A 20,972-nucleotide genomic window follows, 5' to 3' on the forward strand; every position below is an offset into this window, starting at 1 on the left:
TTGGGAAATGATTCAGGGCTGGAAGAAATACTTTTTTTTTTTTTTTAATGCCAGTGGTGTTTAAAACTAAAACACTGGGTGAATGAGAGAGTAAATATTGAGGAGAAGTGAAATTGCTGGACTGAGTCTAAGGTCACTCCAATATTGAGAGGGCAAAGAGTCAGCAAAGAAGAGCTCCACTGAGGTAATGGGAGAAACCAGAAGCACATGGTGTCACTCAAGTTAAGGGGAAAGAGAATTTCAGAAAGTATGGAGTCATCAACACTGTCCAATAATACTGAGATCAAAACCAATAAAAATGTAATCATGATTATAGAATTTTGAAAAATAGAGGTCATTTGAAACCTTCTTTTTGAGGTCTTGGTGTATTTCTCCTAAGGAAACTGACTGAGGGGCCTACAGGAGAGAGTTTAAGGTGAATAAGTGGAAGAGACAACAATAGGAAATGCTTTCAAGAATTTTTCTTTTCTTTTCTTTCTTTCTTTTTTTAATTTTATTTTTTCAGTGTTTCAAGATTCATTGTTTATGCACCACACCCAGTGCTCCATGCAATACATGCCCTCCTTAATACCCACCACCAGGCTAACTCATCCCCCCACACCCTCCCCCCAAAATACCCCCCTCAGTTTGTTTCTCAGAGTCTGTAGTCTTTCATGCTTTGTCTCCCCCTACAATTTACCCCAATTTACTTTTCTTTTCCTTCTCCTAATGTCCTCTATGTTATTCTTTATGCTCCACAAGTAAGTGAAACCATATGATAACTGACTTTCTCTGCTTGACTTATTTCACTCAGCACAATCTCCTCCAGTCCTGTCCGTGTTGATACAAAAGTTAGGTATTCATCCTTTCTGATGAAGGCATAATATTCCATTGTATATATGGACCATATCTTCTTTATCCATTTGTCTGTTGAAGGGCTTTTTTCATAGTTTGGCAATTGTGAACATTGCTGCTATGAACGCTGGGGAATGGAGTGAGTGTTCATGTTCTAGAGGCAAAGAGAACACCCCCCAAGATCAACGAGGCTAGAAACACATCCAGGCACATAATTATGAAATTCATGAATCATGATTTCAGAGAATATGTCTTAAGGGCAGCTAGGAGGAAAGGATCCCTTATGTACAGAGGGAGGACCATCAGAATAATATCAGACCTGTCCGCAGAAACCTGGCAAACTAGAAAGGGCTGGCAAGACATATTCAGGGCACTAAATGAGAAGAACATACAGCCAAGAATACTTTATCCAGCAAGGATGAGATTCAAAATGGATGGAGAGATAAAGAGCTTCTAAGACCCGTAATGTTTAAAAGATTATGTGACCACCAAGCCGGCACTACAAAAAAATATTAAGGAGGGGAGGTTCTATAACAGAAGAAAGAACCCAAGATGGACATAGAACAGAAATCTACAGAGACAATATGTATAAATCTATAGAAATGAGGACTTCACTGTTAACATGATGTCAATAAAAACTTATCTTTCAATAATTACTCTCAACATGAACAGCCTAAATGCTCCCATAAAATGGCACAGGGTTGCAGACTGGATAAAGCTACAGGACATTTCCATATGCTGTCTACAAGAGACCCATTTCGAACCTAAGGATACACCCAGACCAAAAGTGAAGGGATGGAGAAGCATCTTTCATGCCAATGGGCCTCAAAAGAAAGCTGGGGTAGTGATTCTCATATCAGATAAATTAGATTTGAAGCTCAAGACTGTCATCAAGATACAGAAGGACACCACATCATTCTTAAATGGTCTATCCACTGAGAAGATCTAATAATTGCAAATATTTATGCCCCCCAACATGGCCAACTACATAAGCCAACTGCTTATCAAAATAAAGAGTCATATTGATATGAACATGTTAATTGTAGGGAATCTTAACATGCCACTCTCAGCAATAGACAGATCATCTAAGCAGAAAATCAATAAAGTAACAAGAGCTTTGAATGACACATTGGACAAGATGGACCTCATAGATATCAAGAATTTTTCTTAAAAAGAACAGAGGAAAGAAACAGCGATAGAAACTCATCTACCCAAACTGTCATCATATACATCATAATATACAATCAACTTGAAAACTCAGTGAGATAATTTATATTTTTAATTGAACAAGTGTTCAGAATCTGTTGTATATTTTATTCACAGCACATCTCAATTCGAACCAACTATAATTCAAACACTCAATAATCATATGTGCCTGGTCGCTACCTTATTGGATAGCAGATAAATATCATATTGGATAGGGAGCTAGAATGCCTGCTCCAAGTGCTGTGGTGGCTAGGGTGAGAGTTGAAATCACCTTAAGAATCTTCCCCTGCTGAGAGTATTATTATTATTCTTTTACTAGATGGTAATGTGCTGTCTCATACAATTTCTTCAGAATTTCAAAAATTATTTTAATATCTTTCATATTTTATTTTCTCCCTTACAGACAGGTGATCAGAAGCTTCTAATTACCAATTTTAAGAAATTTAAGATCTCTGAAATTTTAATCCTAAGCTTGACCTAAATAGTTTAGAGTAGTGTCTAGAAAACTTGATTTATAAGAGGGGGAAAAATGATAAACACCAAAAACTGCTTTTTTGGTGTCTGCAGTTGAAGAAATGTAAATTTTCAGGATACAGGGGTGAACAGAATTTGGACAACTCTGGAAAAGTCATTAATATTGTGGCTTGTATAGTCTATAAAATTTGATCTTTCTTAGTCTAGTTCAATCTAGGATGTTGGAGATAGATTAAAATCATTTTCAAGTGTCTTAAATATGAGTATGTAAAGAATGATTGTTATGAGATAAGTGGATTCAGGTAGCAGTTATAAACACAGGGCCTGATGCATAAATATCCAATAAGTTTTATCAGAAGGTATTGAAGATCCATTAAAAAAGAGGAAAACAATAAAGATACTCTCAAAAAGAAAAAAAAAACACAAAAAAATAGGTCATTCAGTTACTGGTTGCATTTATTCTTTTAACTAATGGTGCCATTATTTAGTTATTAGATAACTCAGTGATTCAGCAAATGTTTATCAAACACCAGTATGGTAGCCACTGGACTAAACTCTGGGGATATGGAAATAAATGACAGTCCTTATTCAAAGAGCTCCAAGGTTAGTTGGAGACTAGCAAACAGAAAGTTTTACAGAAGTTATCATGTACCTGGACAAAAGTAGGCACAATGAGTTCTAGCAGCATAAAAAATGATGCAGGTTTCAAATATAGGTTTGGAAAAAATGTCTATGGTAAAATGTTGAACAGAGTTTCATTGCTGACAGAAATAGTGAGATTTGAGCAAATATTTTGATACATTACACGTGCTTTTATTTCTCTATTCATTAATCTATGTGCTCTTCATTGTTTACATGAGCTTGTGACCATTCAACCTGAATGGGTCAATCAATTTATTTCTGTGGACTTGTGCCAAAGTAGTTCTAAAAACCTGACTATAATACACTGGACCAAAATATTTAGATGCCAAATGAAGAGAAAAGAGTTCAATGTGGAGCTGAGTGAAAATGATGATGATGTGACCAGGATTGAAGCAAGAAAAAAGCTGAGCAAGAGAGTGGCCAATGACTGGGGTAGAGAAAGGTAAACACAAATGACTATAGTATAGTCATCATTGAACCAGAGAGAAGTGGTACTATGGTCAAGAACCAGTTTTGCTGAAGATTTGTTACATAGAGAAGACTTAAACAAATAAAGTAACATATCAAGGATAATAGGAGCCATGTTTTTACTGGAGAAGGGAGTTAGAAATTGGAAAGGGAAAAAGCCAGACCATCCTAAAGTTTAGATTAGAAATGGAGGTACTGGAATAAACCAATTGTTTTCAATAGATAGATACATAAACAGATATAAAAGTAAATATGTAGGTATGTAAGTATATGCATACATATTTCTTAGTTCTGTTTACTAAGAGGGACTGAAAACAATGATATCCATGTTGCAATGTTTTGCTCTATTCTGTGGAGTCCAGAAGCTGGTTTACAAATAATATTTACAAATGACATTCTCCACCAAAAAGAATAAGGATTTCTTAGAGAAATAGATGATTCTGAGTTTGACACAACAAAAATACATGTTGAACATAGAACAATTTATTTTGATAGAAAGTAAAACAATATTTGAAGCATAATGAAAACTCATCACAAGGATACAGAGGTCAATTTGGAGGGGCTACCACTAGCCAAATACGTGATAAATTTATCATCAAAATATTATTATTGGATTTTAATCCACTAAATAAAGTAGGGATCTATGAATCTATACTGATTAAATAAATAGAAAGAAAAGAATCTCCTTCCTAATAGTAGAATGCCAACTAATCAATGTAGATGCAATTATAAAATCAAAAAATAACCATTTGGTAACCCTCAGAGTAACTGATGAGAGTAAGAATCATCAACAGATGTTAAAATTAATCCGTGAAAGTTTAATGAAAAGTAGGGTATTTTCATAGTCTCAAAGTATTTGCTTTGAGTACTTTTAAACTTAAAGTACTTTGGGGCTCCTGGGTGGCTCGGTGGGTTAAAGCCTCTGCCTTCGGCTAGGGTTGTGATCTTGGGGTCCTGGGATCGAGCCCCGCGTCGGGCTCTCTGCTCAGTGGGGAGCCTGCTTCCATTCCTCTTTCTCTCTGCCTGCCTCTCTGTCTGCTTGTGATCTGTCTGTCAAATAAATAAATAAAATCTTTAAAAAAATAAAAAAATAAACTTACAGTACTTTAAATGTACTTTCTAATTACGAAAGGGGACATGATTCTTACAGTGTAGAAAAACCTAGCAGATACCATACTGCCTGTGTTTGCCAATACTGTGACAAATCAGTATAATATACCACCTATCAAAATATGGGGAAGTCATCATCACTTCTGTGATTTTGTTGCCCCAGAATGCATAATCTAGGTCTAATTATTAGGAAGTATAGTATTATTGTTAATTCCCTGACTCTGCACCGTATAATGAAGTTATGTGGAAGGTTTTTCTTTTTTCCTTTGTTTTAATAAAATACATAGTGGAGGATTTAAATTATAGGGGTTCATGTCTACAAATTAATCTCAACTACTTCATAAGAAAAGCAATACATGTACATGTAAGATGGAAGAGAAAGAGAATTTTAAAATGTAGTAAAATATTAACTGTTGCAGAATCTATATTATCCCTTGTATTGTAATTGAAACTATTATTTTGGTTTGAATTCTTCATTACATAAAGTAAAATTAGGGGAAAAAAAAGAAAAAGAAGAGAAAAACCATGATGGCAAAGACTGGTATTTGCCTAACTCCATACTACTTCAATTGTGGTTTTGTTCTGAAAGCAGAAAAGGTGACCCCAACTACTTCATCTAGTAGATATATAACCCAATTCTGGCTAATGAAACATAAAATACTGAAAATACGCTGGAAAGCTTTTGGGGAAATCTCCTCCATGAAAACAGGAAGTTCTGTGGGGAAAAATCCAAATAAACAAAACAAAAAGCAAAACTCACAGTCCTGTGATTTACTTGTCATTTCTGGCCCCCACCCCCCGAACAATCTTGCTTCTGAAAGTACCTGAATATGGATGTGATACTTGGGGCAGTAGCAGCCATTGGGGAGTCATGAGATCAAATGATCTTAGAGATGCTAATGCATAACCCTAATACCACTTGCCACTAAGCCAACACCAACAGCAATTATATGTCTCTAGACTTTTTGTTTTTAGAGAATAGTAAATAACTGAGTTTAGGCTATTTGTAGTTAGATATTGTTACTTGCAGCTTGAGGCACTCCTAACAGACACAGACAACAATAGAACAACTCAAATGACTTCCACAAAGGAGCTGGTGGAAAGATGTGAACCATCACTCCAGAAAAGCTTAACTTAGGGCAACATCAAATAAACATTATGTTAGATTTCCTGTGGAAAAGGATCCCTTTTTTTTTTTTTTTATTAATATGCATGGCTTCATAACCACAAGAATTGGTTAGAATTTTTAGGAAAACAGAAAGGTATTTTGTCTACCTCCATCTCCCAGCTTTAAAATGATATGGGCATTCCAAACACTTTATAAAAACTGAATCTTAAGAACCCACTGTTTTGTGCCTGTATTGCATCTACCCTATGGAGGGATTTTCAAGAAACACTTCAACATTTTTGTAAAAGGACCCCTGCTGCCTGAATATTAGGAATGCACTTTAGTACCAGGATGTGGTCATCTGTTAAGACAAAAATGTTTTTACTGAATTTTTATGAATTCATTTTCCCTTCTCTCATTTTCTGGTAAATTTCATGTAATCTTAAACCATTCTATGTTTTCAAATACCCAGTTAAAACATCAGACCTAAAATTATTTATTTTAAGGATTCACATAATCCAGAAATGAAAGTCAGGCAGCTACTGTGTGGCATCTTGGAATTAGCACAAAAAAACAGAGCAAGTGTTTTGAATAATAAAACAAATCTACAAGCAAATTTTCAGTTAAGAAGAAAATGTGGTGTGACCCCACACAGTAAATTCTTCTGGAAAAGTAGAGATTCATTTTTTTTTAAGATTTTATTTATTTATTTGACAGACAGAGATCGCAAGTAGGCAGAGAGGCAGGCAGAGAGAAAAAGAGGAAGAAGCAGGCTCCCTGTTGAGCAGAGAGCCTCATGTGGGACTCGATCCCAGGACCCTGAAATCATGACTTGAGCAGAAGGCAGAGGCTTTAAACCACTGAGCCATGCAGGTGCCCTGAGATTCATTTTTTTAAGCCAAACATTTTTTCCTATCAATACACCTATAATTGTCCAGCATTTTTCAGCCTACCAAGATTTTTCAAACCCATGTGATTTGATCTTCACAGCCACCTCATGAGATAGGTGAGAAGTAAGTTATCCATCTTGTGGATAGGGAAACATATTTACAGAAAGGATGTGATATTTGATCATACAGCTGGCATGTGGAAGGGCTAATACTCAAACCTGTACTTTATAATTCTGGTCATCTTTCCACAGGGAACTAATTAGGTTTTATAATTTTATAATTTATTTTATTTATTTATTTTATAATTTATTCACAGTGTTTTTTAATAAAAGCATTTAATAACTAGTTATATATCAATATGCCATTTAATGTTTATACATTTATATATTAATTTACTTAATTCTCACAAAAAGTTTGTAGTCATTATTATATACATTTTACAGATGAAGACACTGAGGCATAAGGAGTTTAAGTAATATGAACAAGTTAAAGTAATTTTTAAATGGCAAAGTTGAGATTCAAACCTGGGATCTGAGCTCCTGAGTCCATGCTTTTTTAGCCATTCCAACATACAGTCCTCTCAACAGCTAAATGCCAGCTTCAGGCTTAAAGACGTCTTGCTCCATGTAAAGAATACCACTGTCTTTCTTCTCTACATTCAGGCTCTCTTCACATTCTAAACTACTAATGCTACAGAGGGACCTTAGTTCTCTCTAATACTCTTATTTTAAAAATCAACCTGTTTAGTCCAAAATAAAACTCAAATTGCCTACTTCTTAGATTTTAAATCTCCAAATAACTTCTTTCCTCTTTCTTTGAAGATCTGGGATGGATAGTGTGTGGACATCCTAGGAACCTCATTATTTTTTCTCCCAGAATTCAGGACTATTGTTAGACATCAGTGATGTGTATTTCCTTGTTTTTTGTTTCTGTGGTCTTGCGTAGTTCTCTTAACCTGATAGCCCCATAAGCCCAGGCATTGACCTTCACTCAAGTTAGAGGAATTAGATAAGCCTCCAAGAGTAAATGTTGATTATTGTCTCCTCCCTGTGTCCCCTATGGGTGGATGTACTTGACTGTCTAAGCCTCTTTTCAAGGTTGGGGAAAGGAAGTGGGGGTGAAAGAATGTGACCATTGTTTACCCACTAAATTTCTATTGCTCCATGAGGTCTGGGAATCATCCATAATTTTTATATAATTTCTTCATAAATATGTGTCAGAATTAAACCGAGGTTACCCTTCACTTCTTTTTTTTTTCCATTTTATTTATTTTTTCAGCGTAACAGTATTCATTCTTTTTGCACAACACCCAGTGCTCCATGCAAAATGTGCCCTCCCCATTACCCACCACCTGTTCCCCCAACCTCCCACCCCTGACCCTTCAAAACCCTCAGGTTGCCCCAACCTCCCACCCCTGACCCTTCAAAACCCTCAGGTTGTTTTTCAGAGTCCATAGTCTCTTATGGTTCGCCTCGCCTCCCCAATGTCCATAGCCCGCTCCCCCTCTCCCAATCCCACCTCCCCCCAGCAACCCCCAGTTTGTTTTGTGAGATTAAGAGTCATTTATGGTTTGTCTCCCTCCCAATCCCATCTTGTTTCATTTATTCTTCTCCTATCCCCCTAACCCCCCATGTTGCTTCTCCATGTCCTCATATCAGGGAGATCATATGATAGTTGTCTTTCTCCAATTGACTTATTTCACTAAGCATGATACGCTCTAGTTCCATCCACGTCGTCGCAAATGGCAAGATTTCATTTCTTTTGATGGCTGCATAGTATTCCATTGTGTATATATACCACATCTTCTTGATCCACTCATCTGTTGATGGACATCTAGGTTCTTTCCATAGTCTGGCTATTGTAGACATTGCTGCTATAAACATTCGGGTACACGTGCCCCTTCGGATCACTATGTTTGTATCTTTAGGGTAAATACCCAGTAGTGCAATTGCTGGGTCATAGGGTAGTTCTATTTTCAACATTTTGAGGAACCTCCATGCTGTTTTCCAGAGTGGTTGCACCAGCTTGCATTCCCACCAACAGTGGAGGAGGGTTCCCCTTTCTCCACATCCTCGCCAGCATCTGTCATTTCCTGACTTGTTAATTTTAGCCATTCTGACTGGTGTGAGGTGATATCTCATTGTGGTTTTCATTTGTATTTCCCTGATGCTGAGTGACGTGGAGCACTTTTTCATGTGTCTGTTGGCCATCTGGATGTCTTCTTTGCAGAAATGTCTGTTCATGTCCTCTGCCCATTTCTTGATTGGATTGTTTGTTCTTTGGGTGTTGAGTTTGCTAAGTTCCTTATAGATTTTGGATACTAGCCCTTTATCTGATATGTCGTTTGCAAATATCTTCTCCCATTCTGTCAGTTGTCTTTTGGTTTTGTTAACTGTTTCCTTTGCTGTGCAAAAGCTTTTGATCTTGATGAAATCCCAACAGTTCATTTTTGCCCTTGCTTCCCTTGCCTTTGCCGTTGTTCCTAGGAAGATGTTGCTATGGCTGAGGTCGAAGAGGTTGCTGCCTGCATTCTCCTCAAGGATTTTGATGGATTCCTTTCTCACATTGAGGTCCTTCATCCATTTGGAGTCTATTTTCGTGTGTGGTGTAAGGAAGTGGTCCAATTTCATTTTTCTGCATGTGGCTGTCCAATTTTCCCAGCACCATTTATTGAAGAGGCTGTCTTTTTTCCATTGGACATTCTTTCCCGCTTTGTCGAAGAATAGTTGACCATAGAGCTGAGGGTCGATTTCTGGGCTCTCTATTCTGTTCCACTGATCTATGTGTCTGTTTTTGTGCCAGTACCATGCTGTCTTGATGATGACAGCTTTGTAATAGAGCTTGAAGTCCGGAATTGTGATGCCACCAACTTTGGCTTTGTTCTTCAATATTCCTTTGGCTATTCGAGGTCTTTTCTGGTTCCATATAAATTTGAGGATTATTTGTTCCATTTCTTTGAAAAAAATGGATGGTATTTTGATAGGGATTGCATTAAATGTGTAGATTGCTTTAGGTAGCATAGACATTTTTTTTTCCTTTTATTTATTTTTTCAGTGTAACAATATTCATTCTTTTTGCACAACACCCAGTGCTCCATGCAAAACGTGTCCTCCCCATTACCCACCACCTGTTCCCCCAACCTCCCACCCCTGACCCTTCAAAACCCTCAGGTTGCCCCAACCTCCCACCCCTGACCCTTCAAAACCCTCAGGTTGTTTTTCAGAGTACATAGTCTCTTATGGTTCGCCTCCCCTCCCCAATGTCCATAGCCCGCTCCCCCTCTCCCAATCCCACCTCCCCCAGCAACCCCCAGTTTGTTTTGTGAGATTAAGAGTCATTTATGGTTTGTCTCCCTCCCAATCCCATCTTGTTTCATTTACTCTTCTCCTATCCCCCTACCTCCCCATGTTGCCATTTTCACAATATTTATTCTTCCAATCCAGGAGCATAGAACATTTTTCCATTTTTTTGTGTCTTCCTCAATTTCTTTCATGAGTACTTTATAATTTTCTGTGTATAGATTCTTAGTCTCTTTGGTTAGGTTTATTCTTAGGTATCTTATAGTTTTGGGTACAATTGTAAATGGGATTGACTCCTTAATTTCTCTTTCTTCAGTCGTGTTGTTGGTGTACAGAAATGCAACTGATTTCTGTGCATTGATTTTATATCCTGACACTTTACTGAATTCCTGTACAAGTTCTAGCAGTTTTGGAGTGGAGTCTTTTGGGTTTTCCACATATAGTATCATATCATCTGCAAAGAGTGATAGTTTGACTTCTTCTTTACCAATTTGGATGCCTTTAATTTCTTTTTGTTGTCTGAATGCTGAGGCTAGGACTTCTAGTACTATGTTGAATAGCAGTGGTGATAATGGACATCCCTGCCGTGTTCCTGACCTTAACGGAAAAGCTTTCAGTTTTTCTCCATTGAGAATGATATTTGCGGTGGGTTTTTCATAGATGGCTTTGATAATATTGAGGTATGTGCCCTCTATCCCTACACTTTGAAGAGTTTTGATCAGGAAGGGATGCTGTACTTTGTCAAATGCTTTTTCAGCATCTATTGAGAGTATCATATGGTTCTTGTTCTTTCTTTTATTAATGTGTTCTATCACATTGATTGATTTGCGGATGTTGAACCAACCCTGCAGCCCTGGAATAAATCCCACTTGATCGTGGTGAATAATCCTTTTAATGTACTGTTGAATCCTATTGGCTAGTATTTTGGCGAGAATTTTTGCGTCTGTGTTCATCAAGGATATTGGTCTGTAGTTCTCTTTTTTGGTGGGATCCTTGTCTGGTTTTGGGATCAAGGTGATGCTGGCCTCATAAAATGAGTTTGGAAGTTTTCCTTCCGTTTCTATTTTTTGGAACAGTTTCAGGAGAATAGGAATTAGTTCTTCTTTAAATGTTTGGTAGAATTCCCCTGGGAAGCCGTCTGGCCCTGGGCTTTTGTTTGTTTGGAGATTTTTGATGACTGTTTCAATCTCCTTACTGGTTATGGGCCTGTTCAGGTTTTCTATTTCTTCCTGGTTCAGTTGTGGTAGTTTATATGTCTCTAGGAATGCATCCATTTCTTCCAGATTGTCCAATTTGTTGGCGTAGAGTTGCTCATAGTATTTCTTATAATTGTCTGTATTTCTTTGGTGTTAGTTGTGATCTCTCCTCTTTCATTCATGATTTTATTTTTTTGGGTCCTTTCTCTTTTCTTTTTGATGAGTCTGGCCAGGGGTTTATCAATCTTATTGATTCTTCCAAAGAACCAGCTCCTAGTTTCATTGATTTTTTCTATTGTTTTTTTTTTTTTGTTTCTATTTCATTGATTTCTGCTCTGATCTTTATGATTTCTCTTCTCCTGCTGGGTTTAGGGTTTCCTTCTTGTTCTTTCTCCAGCTCCTTTACGCGTAGGGTTATGTTGTGTACTTGAGACCTTTCTTGTTTCTTGAGAAAGGCTTGTACCGCTCTATATTTTCCTCTCAGGACTGCCTTTGCTGTGTCCCACAGATTTTGAACTGTTGTGTTTTCATTATCATTTGTTTCCATGAATTTTTTCAATTCTTCTTTAATTTCCTGGTTAACCCATTCATTCTTTAGAAGGATGCTGTTTAGTCTCCATGTATTTGGGTTCTTTCCAGCTTTCCTCTTGTGATTGAGTTCTAGCTTCAGAGCATTGTGGTCTGAAAATATGCAGGGAATAATCCTAATCTTTTGATACCAGTTGAGACCTGATTTGTGACCCAGGATGTGATCTATTCTGGAGAAGGTTCCATGTGCACTAGAGAAGAATGTGTATTCTGTTGCTTTGGGATGAAATGTTCTGAATATATCTGTGATGTCCATCTGGTCCAGTGTGTCATTTAAGGCCTTTATTTCCTTGTTGATCTTTGGCTTGGATGATCTGTCCATTTCAGTGAGGGGAGTGTTCAAGTCCCCTACTATTATTGTATTATTATTGATGTGTTTCTTTGATTTTGTTATTAATTGGTTGATATAGTTGGCTGCTCCCACGTTAGGGCCATAGATATTTAAAATTGTTAGATCTTCTTCTTGGACAGACCCTTTGAGTAGGATATAGTGTCCTTCCTCATCTCTTATTATAGTCTTTGGCTTAAAATCTAATTGATCTGATATAAGGATTGCCACCCCAGCTTTCTTCTGATGCCCATTAGCATGGTAAATTGTTTTCCACCCTCTCACTTTAAATCTGGAGGTGTCTTCACGTCTAAAATGAGTTTCTTGTAGGCAACATACTGATGGGTTTTGTTTTTTTATCCATTCTGATACCCTGTGTCTTTTGATTGGGGCATTTAGCCCATTAACATTCAGGGTAACTATTGAGAGATATGAATTTAGTGCCATTATTAGCCTGTAAGGTGACTGTTACTGTATATTGTCTCTGTACCTTTCTGATCTACTACTTTTAGGCTCTCTCTTTGCTTAGAGGACCCCTTTCAATATTTCCTGTAGAGCTGGTTTGGTGTTTGCAAATTCTTTCAGTTTTTGTTTGTCCTGGAAGCTTTTGATCTCTCCTTCTATTTTCAATGATAGCCTAGCTGGATAGAGTATTCTTGGCTGCATGTTTTTCTCGTTGAGTGCTCTGAATATATCATGCCAGCTCTTTCTGGCCTGCCAGGTCTCTGTGGATAAGTCTGCCGCCAATCTAATATTTTTACCATTGTATGTTACAGACTTCTTTTCTCGGGCTGCTTTCAGGATTTTCTCTTTGTCACTAAGACTTGTAAATTTTACTATTAGGTGACGGGGTGTGGACCTATTCTTGTTGACTTTGAGGGGGGTTCTCTGCATCTCCTGGATTTTGATGCTTGTTCCCTTTGCCATATTAGGGAAATTCTCTCCAATGATTCTCTCCAATAGACCTTCTGCTCCCCTCTCTGTTTCTTCTTCTTCTGGAATCCCAATTTTTCTAATGTTGTTTCATCTTATGGTGTCACTTATCTCTCGAATTCTCCCCTCATGGTCCAGTAGCTGTTTGTCCCTCTTTTGCTCGGCTTCCTTATTCTCTGTCATTTGGTCTTCTATATCACTAATTCTTTCTTCTGCCTCATTTATCCTAGCAGTGAGAGCCTCCATTTTTGATTGCACCTCATTAATAGCTTTTTTGATTTCAACTTGGTTAGATTTTAGTTCTTTAATTTCTCCAGAAAGGGCTTTAACATCTCCAGAGAGGGTTTCTCTAATATCTTCCATGCCTTTTTCGAGCCCGGCTAGAATGTTCAGAATCGTCATTCTGAACTCTTGATCTGACATATTACCCATGTCTGTGTTAATTAGATTAGATCACCCTTCACTTCTTTAGGGTTGCACTACTATAATTTTACAGTGCGGATTATCTAATCTTCTGAATTTCTGAAACCTTGGAAAAGTGCCTGTTCACACATCCCCTCATTTTCCCTCTCCATCAAAATCTTGCCCTCTGGCCTCTGACTTCCTGCTCTAACAGTATAATAGCAACTATTAGTTACTGAATTTCTACTGTGTGCTCATAAATGAACATCAGCAAGTTTAATAACTCATATATAGTTAAACAGGTCATGAGTGATAGAGTCTGGATAGAGGAGAGTTTCAGATACCAAAACCCATTGCTCAGTACTGTTTCTATATCTTCAGCAATTTTTATGGTTAGCAATTCTGCTACATTCTCATTCTCTTTCTGGAATGTGTTCTATCCTTATTGCATTTCATTGGATTCAATTATGAAGACAACTCATCTGCAGCCCCATAAGAATCCTCATTCTTCCTCATGATTTAGAGGTTGGTTTTGTGTCCTTCCTGATCCAGAGAGTTGTTTCTTGGCATTATTTCCTGGTCTTCTTTGTAAAATGTCAGCTTCTTAGAGCCATTTTGCCATGATGGATTTCATCTATCAACCTTTGAAAACTTCCTTTGATTGACTGACACTTTGGGGTATGGTCCCATGTTCTCTTCAAATCCTGCTGTTATCTTTTTTAAAAAACACCGTAACGTGGAGGTGAGTCAGCTTGTTGCCGCTGTCCAACAAGACAGAGAATTTATGGTATGGCAGTAAAGTAAAGTGATCACAGGAATCCTTTAGCAAATCACTTGTATAGTGTAGACATAATATGAAACAAGAACAACAACAACAACAACAACAACCCCCCCACCCGCCCAACAAAACAACCATTTAAAGGCACTGGAATATATCCAAAGTCAGATAGAAGTCAGAGGACATATTATTCTTTTTTTTTTTTTTTTTAATTTTCAGCGTAACAGTATTCATTGTTTTTGCACCACACCCAGTGCTCCATGCAATACGTGCTCTCCCTATTACCCACCACCTGGTTCCCCAACTTCCCACCCCCCAACCCCTTCAAAACGCTCAGGTAGTTTTTCAGAGTCCATAGTCTCTCATGGTTATTCTCCCCTACCAATTTCCCTCAACTCCCTTCTCCTCTCCATCTAACCATGTCTTCCATGTTCTTTGTTATGCTCCACAAATAAGCAAAACCATATGATACTTGACTCTCTCTGCTTGACTTATTTCACTCAGCATAATCTCTTCCAGTCCCGTCCATGTTGCTACAAAAGTTGGGTATTCATCCTTTCTGATGGAGGCATAATACTCCATCGTGTATATGGACCACATCTTCCTTATCCATTCGTCCGTTGAAGGGCATCTTGGTTCTTTCCACAGTTTGGTGACCATGGCCATTGCTGCTATAAACAGTGGGGTACAGATGGCCCTTCTTTTCACTACATCTGTATCTTTGTGGTAAATACCCAGCAGTGCAATTGCAGGGTCATAGGGAAGCTCTATTCTTAATTTCTTGAAGAATCTCCACACTGTTCTCCAAAGAGGCTGCACCAACTTGCATTCCCACCAACAGTGTAAGAGGGTTCCCCTTTCTCCACATCCTCTCCAACACATGTTGTTTCCTGTCTTGCTAATTTTGGCCATTCTAACTGGTGTAAGGTCATATCTCAATGTGGTTTTAATTTGAATCTCCCTGATGGCTAGTGATAATGAGCATTTTTTCATGTGTCTGATAGCCACTTGTATGTCTTCACTGGAGAAGTGTCTGTTCATATCTTCTGCCCATTTTTTGATATGATTATCTGTTTGGTGTGTGTTGAGTTTGAAGAGTTCTTTATAGATCCTGGATATCAACGTTTTGTCTGTACTGTCATTTGCAAATATCTTCTCCCATTCCGTGGGTTGCCTTTTTGTTTTGTTGACTGTTTCCTTTGCTGTGCAGAAGTTTTGATCTTGATGAAGTCCCAAAAGTTCATTTTTGCTTTTGTTTCTTTTGCCTTTGGAGACATATCTTGAAAGAAGTTGCTGTGGCTGATATCGAAGAGGTTACTGCCTATGTTCTCCTCTAGGATTCTGATGGATTCCTGTCTCACGTTGAGGTCTTTTATCTATTTCGAGTTTATCTTTGTGTACGGTGTAAGAGAATGGTCGAGTTTCATTCTTCTACATATCGCTGTCCAGTTTTCCCAGCACCATTTATTGAAGAGACTGTCTTTTTTCCACTGTATATTTTTTCCTGTTTTGTCAAAGATTATTTGACCATAGAGTTGAGGGTCCATATCTGGGCTCTCCACTCTGTTCCACTGGTCTATGTATCTGTTTTTATGTCAGTACCATGCTCTCTTGGTGATCACAGCTTTGTAGTAAAGCTTGAAATCAGGTAACGTGATGCCGCCAGTTTTGTTTTTGTTTTTCAACATTTCCTGGTTCAGTTGTGGTAGTTTATATGTCTCTAGGAATGCATCCATTTCTTCCAGATTGTCCAATTTGTTGGCGTAGAGTTGCTCATAGTATGTTCTTATAATTGTCTGTATTTCTTTGGTGTTAGTTGTGATCTCTCCTCTTTCATTCATGATTTTATTGATTTGGGTCCTTTCTCTTTTCTTTTTGATGAGTCTGGCCAGGGGTTTATCAATCTTATTGATTCTTTCAAAGAACCAGCTCCTAGTTTCATTGATTTTTTCTACTGTTTTTTTGGTTTCTATTTCATTGATTTCTGCTCTGATCTTTATGATTTCTCTTCTCCTGCTGGGTTTAGGGTTTCCTTCTTGTTCTTTCTCCAGCTCCTTTACGCGTAGGGTTAGGTTGTGTACTTGAGACCTTTCTTGTTTCTTGAGAAAGGCTTGTACCGCTATATATTTTCCTCTCAGGACTTCCTTTGCTGTGTCCCACAGATTTTGAACTGTTGTGTTTTCATTATCATTTGTTTCCATGATTTTTTTCAGTTCTTCTTTAATTTCCTGGTTGACCCATTCATTCTTTAGAAGGATGCTGTTTAGTCTCCATGTATTTGGGTTCTTTCCAGCTTTCCTCTTGTGATTGAGTTCTAGCTTCAGAGCATTGTGGTCTGAAAATATGCAGGGAATAATCCTAATCTTTTGATACCAGTTGAGACCTGATTTGTGACCCAGGATGTGATCTATTCTGGAGAAGGTTCCATGTGCACTAGAGAAGAATGTGTATTCTGTTGCTTTGGGATGAAATGTTCTGAATATATCTGTGATATCCATCTGGTCCAGTGTGTCATTTAAGGCCTTTATTTCCTTGTTGATCTTTGGCTTGGATGATCTGTCCATTTCAGTGAGGGGAGTGTTCAAGTCCCCTACTATTATTGTATTATTATTGATGTGTTTCTTTGATTTTGTTATTAATTGGTTGATATAGTTGGCTGCTCCCACGTTAGGGGCATAGATATTTAAAATTGTTAGATCTTCTTCTTGGACAGACCCTTTGAGTAGGATATAGTGTCCTTCCTCATCTCTTATTATAGTCTTTGGCTTAAAATCTAATTGATCTGATATAAGGATTGCCACCCCAGCTTTCTTCTGATGCCCATTAGCATGGTAAATTGTTTTCCACCCCCTCACTTTAAATCTGGAGGTGTCTTCGCGTCTAAAATGAGTTTCTTGTAGGCAACATACTGATGGGTTTTGTTTTTTTATCCATTCTGATACCCTGTGTCTTTTTTTTTTTTTAATATTCTCTCCATTTTATTTATTTTTTCAGCGTAACAGTATTCATTCTTTTTGCACAACACCCAGTGCTCCATGCAAAACGTGCCCTCCCCATTACCCACCACCTGTTCCCCCAACCTCCCACCCCTGACCCTTCAAAACCCTCAGGTTGTTTTTCAGAGTCCATAGTCTCTTATGGTTCGCCTCCCCTCCCCAATGTCCATAGCCCGCTCCCCCTCTCCCAATCCCACCTCCCCCCAGCAACCCCCAGTTTGTTTTGTGAGATTAAGAGTCATTTATGGTTTGTCTCCCTCCCAATCCCATCTTGTTTCATTTATTCTTCTCCTATCCCCCTACCCCCCCATGTTGCTTCTCCATGTCCTCATATTACCCTGTGTCTTTTGATTGGGGCATTTAACCCGTTAACATTCAGGGTAACTATTGAGAGATATGAATTTAGTGCCATTATTAGTCTGTAAGGTGACTGTTACTGTATATTGTCTCTGTACCTTTCTGATCTACTACTTTTAGGCTCTCTCTTTGCTTAGAGGACTGCTTTCAATATTTCCTGTAGAGCTGGTTTGGTGTTTGCAAATTCTTTCAGTTTTTGTTTGTCCTGGAAGCTTTTTATCTCTCCTTCTATTTTCAATGATAGCCTAGCTGGATAGAGTATTCTTGGCTGCATGTTTTTCTCGTTTAGTGCAACATTTCCTTAGCAATTCGGGGTCTCTTCTGATTCCATGCAAATTTTACGATTATTTGCTCCAGCTCTTTGAAAAATACCAGTGGAATTTTGATCGGAATGTCATTAAAACTATAGATTGCTCTAGGCAGTACAGACATTTTAACAATGTTTATTCTTCCAATCCAAGAGCACGGGATGGTCTTCCATCTTATTGTGTCTTCTTCAATTTCTTTCATGAGTGTTATGTAGTTCCTTGAGTACAGATCATTTACCTCTTTAGTTAGGTTTATTCCCAGATATCTTATGGTTGTTGGTGCTATAGTAAATGGAATCGATTCTCTAATTTCCCTTTCTGTATTTTCATTGTTAGTGCATAAGAAAGCCACTGATTTCTGTACATTGACTTTGTATCCTGCCACATTACTGAATTGATGTGAATTGATGTATGAGTTCTAGTAGTTTGGGGCTGGAGTCCTTGGGGTTTTCTATATAGAGAGTCGTCATGTCATCTGCAAAGAGAGAGAGTTTGACTTCTTCACTGCCAATTTGGATACCTTTAATTTCTCTTTGTTTTCAGAATGCTGTTGCTAGGACTTCTAATATTATGTTGAAGAAGAGTGGTGAGAGTGGGCATCCTTGTCATGCTCCTGATCTCAATGGGAAGGTTGAAAGCTTTTTCCCATTGAGGATGATATTTGCTGTGAGTCTTTCATAGATAGATTTTATGAAGTTCGGGAATGTTCCCTCTATCCCTATACTTTGAAGCATTTTAATCAGGAACGGATGCTGGATTTTGTCAAATGCTTTTTCTGCATCAATTGAGAGGACCATGTGGCTCTTCTCTCTTCTCTTATTGATTTGTTCTATCACATTGATTGATTTGCAGATGTTGAACCTTGTAACCCAGGGATGAATCCCACCTGGTCATGGTGGATAATCTTTTTAATGTGCTGCTGGATCTTATTTGCTAGGATCTTGTTGAGAATCTTAGCATCCATATTCATTAGTGATATTGGTCTGAGATTCTCCCTTTTGGTAGGGTCTTTGCCTGGTTTGGGGATTAGGGTAATGCTGGCTTCATAAAAAGAGTCTGGAAGTTTTCCTTCTGCTTCAATTTTTTGAAACAGCTTCAGGAGAATTGGTGTTATTTCTTCTTTGAAAGTTTGTAGAATTCCCCAGGGAATCTGTCAGGTCCTGGTCTCTTATTTTTTTGGGAGGTTTTTGATCACTGCTTCAATCTTGTTACTAGATATCGGTCTATTCAGGTTGTCAATTTCTTCCTGGTTTAATTGTGAGAGTTTATAGTTTTCCAGGAATGCATCCATTTCATCTAGGTTGCTTAGCTTATTGGCATATAACTGTTGATAATAATTTCTGATGATTGTTTCTATTTCCTTGGTGTTAGTTGTGATCTCTCCCTTTTCATTCATAATTTTATTAGTTTGGGCTTTCTCTCTTTTCTTTTACATTAGTGTGGCCAATGGTTTATCAGTCTTATTGATTCTTTCAAAAAACTAGCTTCTAGTTTCATTGATACGTTCTATTGTATCTCCAGTTTCTACCTCATTGATCTCTGCTCTAATCTTGATTATTTCCCTTCTTGCATGTGGAGTTGGTTTGATTTGTTGTTGATTCTCCAGTTCCTTTAGGTGTAGAGACAGTTGGTGTATTCTGTTTTTTTTTTTTTTTTTTTTCAATTTTTTTGAGGGAGGCTTGGATGGCTATGTAGTTCCCCCTTAGAATCGCCTCTGCTCTATCCCATAGGTTTTGGACCAAAGTGTCTTCATTCTCATTGGTTTCCATGAATTGTTTAAGTTCTTCTTTGATCTCCTGGTTGATCCAAGCATTCTTAAGCAAGGTGGTCTTTAGCTTCCAGGTGTTTGAGTTCCTTTTGAACTTTTCCTTGTGATTGAGCTCCAGTTTCAAAGCACTGTGATCTGAGAATATGCAGGGAATAATGTCAGTCTTTTGGTATTGGTTGAGTCCTGCTTTGTGACCCAGTATGTGGTCTATTCTGGAGAAGGTTCCATGTGCCCTTGAGAAGAATGTGCATTCTTTTGTTTTAGGGTGGAATGTTCTGTATATGTCTATGAGGTCCATCTGGTCCAACGTTTCATTCAATGTGCTTATTTCTTTACTGATTGTCTGCTTCAGTGATCTGTCTATTACTGAGAGAGGCATATTAAGATCTCCTACTATTAATGTATTCATATCAATATGACTCTTTATCTTGATTAATAGTTTTCTTATGTAATTGGCTGCTCCCATTTTGGGGGCATAGGTATTTACAATTGTTAGATCATCTTGGTGGATAGTCCCTTTAAGAATTATGTAGTGTCCTGTATCTCTGACTACACTCTTTAGTTTTCTTTTTTTTTTTTAGATTTTATTTATTTTTTATTTATTTGACAGAGAGATATCACAAGTAGGCAGAGAGGCAGGCAGAGAGAGTGAGAGGGAAGCAGGCTCCCTGCCGAGCAGAGAGCCCGATGCAGGACTCGATCCCAGGACCCTGAGATCATGGCCTGAGCCAAAGGCAGCGGCTCAAACCACTGAGCCACCCAGGCGCCCCCACTCTTTAGTTTTCAATCTAGTATATCTGATATGAGAATCGCTACCTTGGCCTTCTTTTGAGGCCCATTGGCATGAAAGATGCTTGAGGAGAGATTATTCTTAAAAAAAAATCTCTAACTGTAAATGATAATGATTGCAAGTTTGTGACTTAGTTGCTGTAGGGCACTCCCCATGAGTTTGCAGTAGAAACTCAAAAACTTATTAGCTCAAGGTGTCAAAAAACAGAATTTCATTCTGGAAGAGAACTAGGCCCAGTAGCTGACCATTGCTATGTGAAAATCCTTGGCTGATCATTCATACTAATGGTTAGACTGAAGGGAGTTAATGAAAATCCAAGCAGAGAACTATGAGACTCTCTCCTTTAAAAAAACAAAACAAAACAAAACAAAAACAAACAAACAAACAAACAAAAACCAACAATTGCACTAGATGAGATCCATGAGTGTGCTGTTTTTTTAAAATAATTATTATTATTGAATGCCCTTTCTAAATATATAGCTCACATGGCAAAATCG

The sequence above is a fragment of the Meles meles genome, chromosome 2, assembly GCF_922984935.1.
Source record: "Meles meles chromosome 2, mMelMel3.1 paternal haplotype, whole genome shotgun sequence".
NCBI classification, from domain to species: domain Eukaryota; kingdom Metazoa; phylum Chordata; class Mammalia; order Carnivora; family Mustelidae; genus Meles; species Meles meles.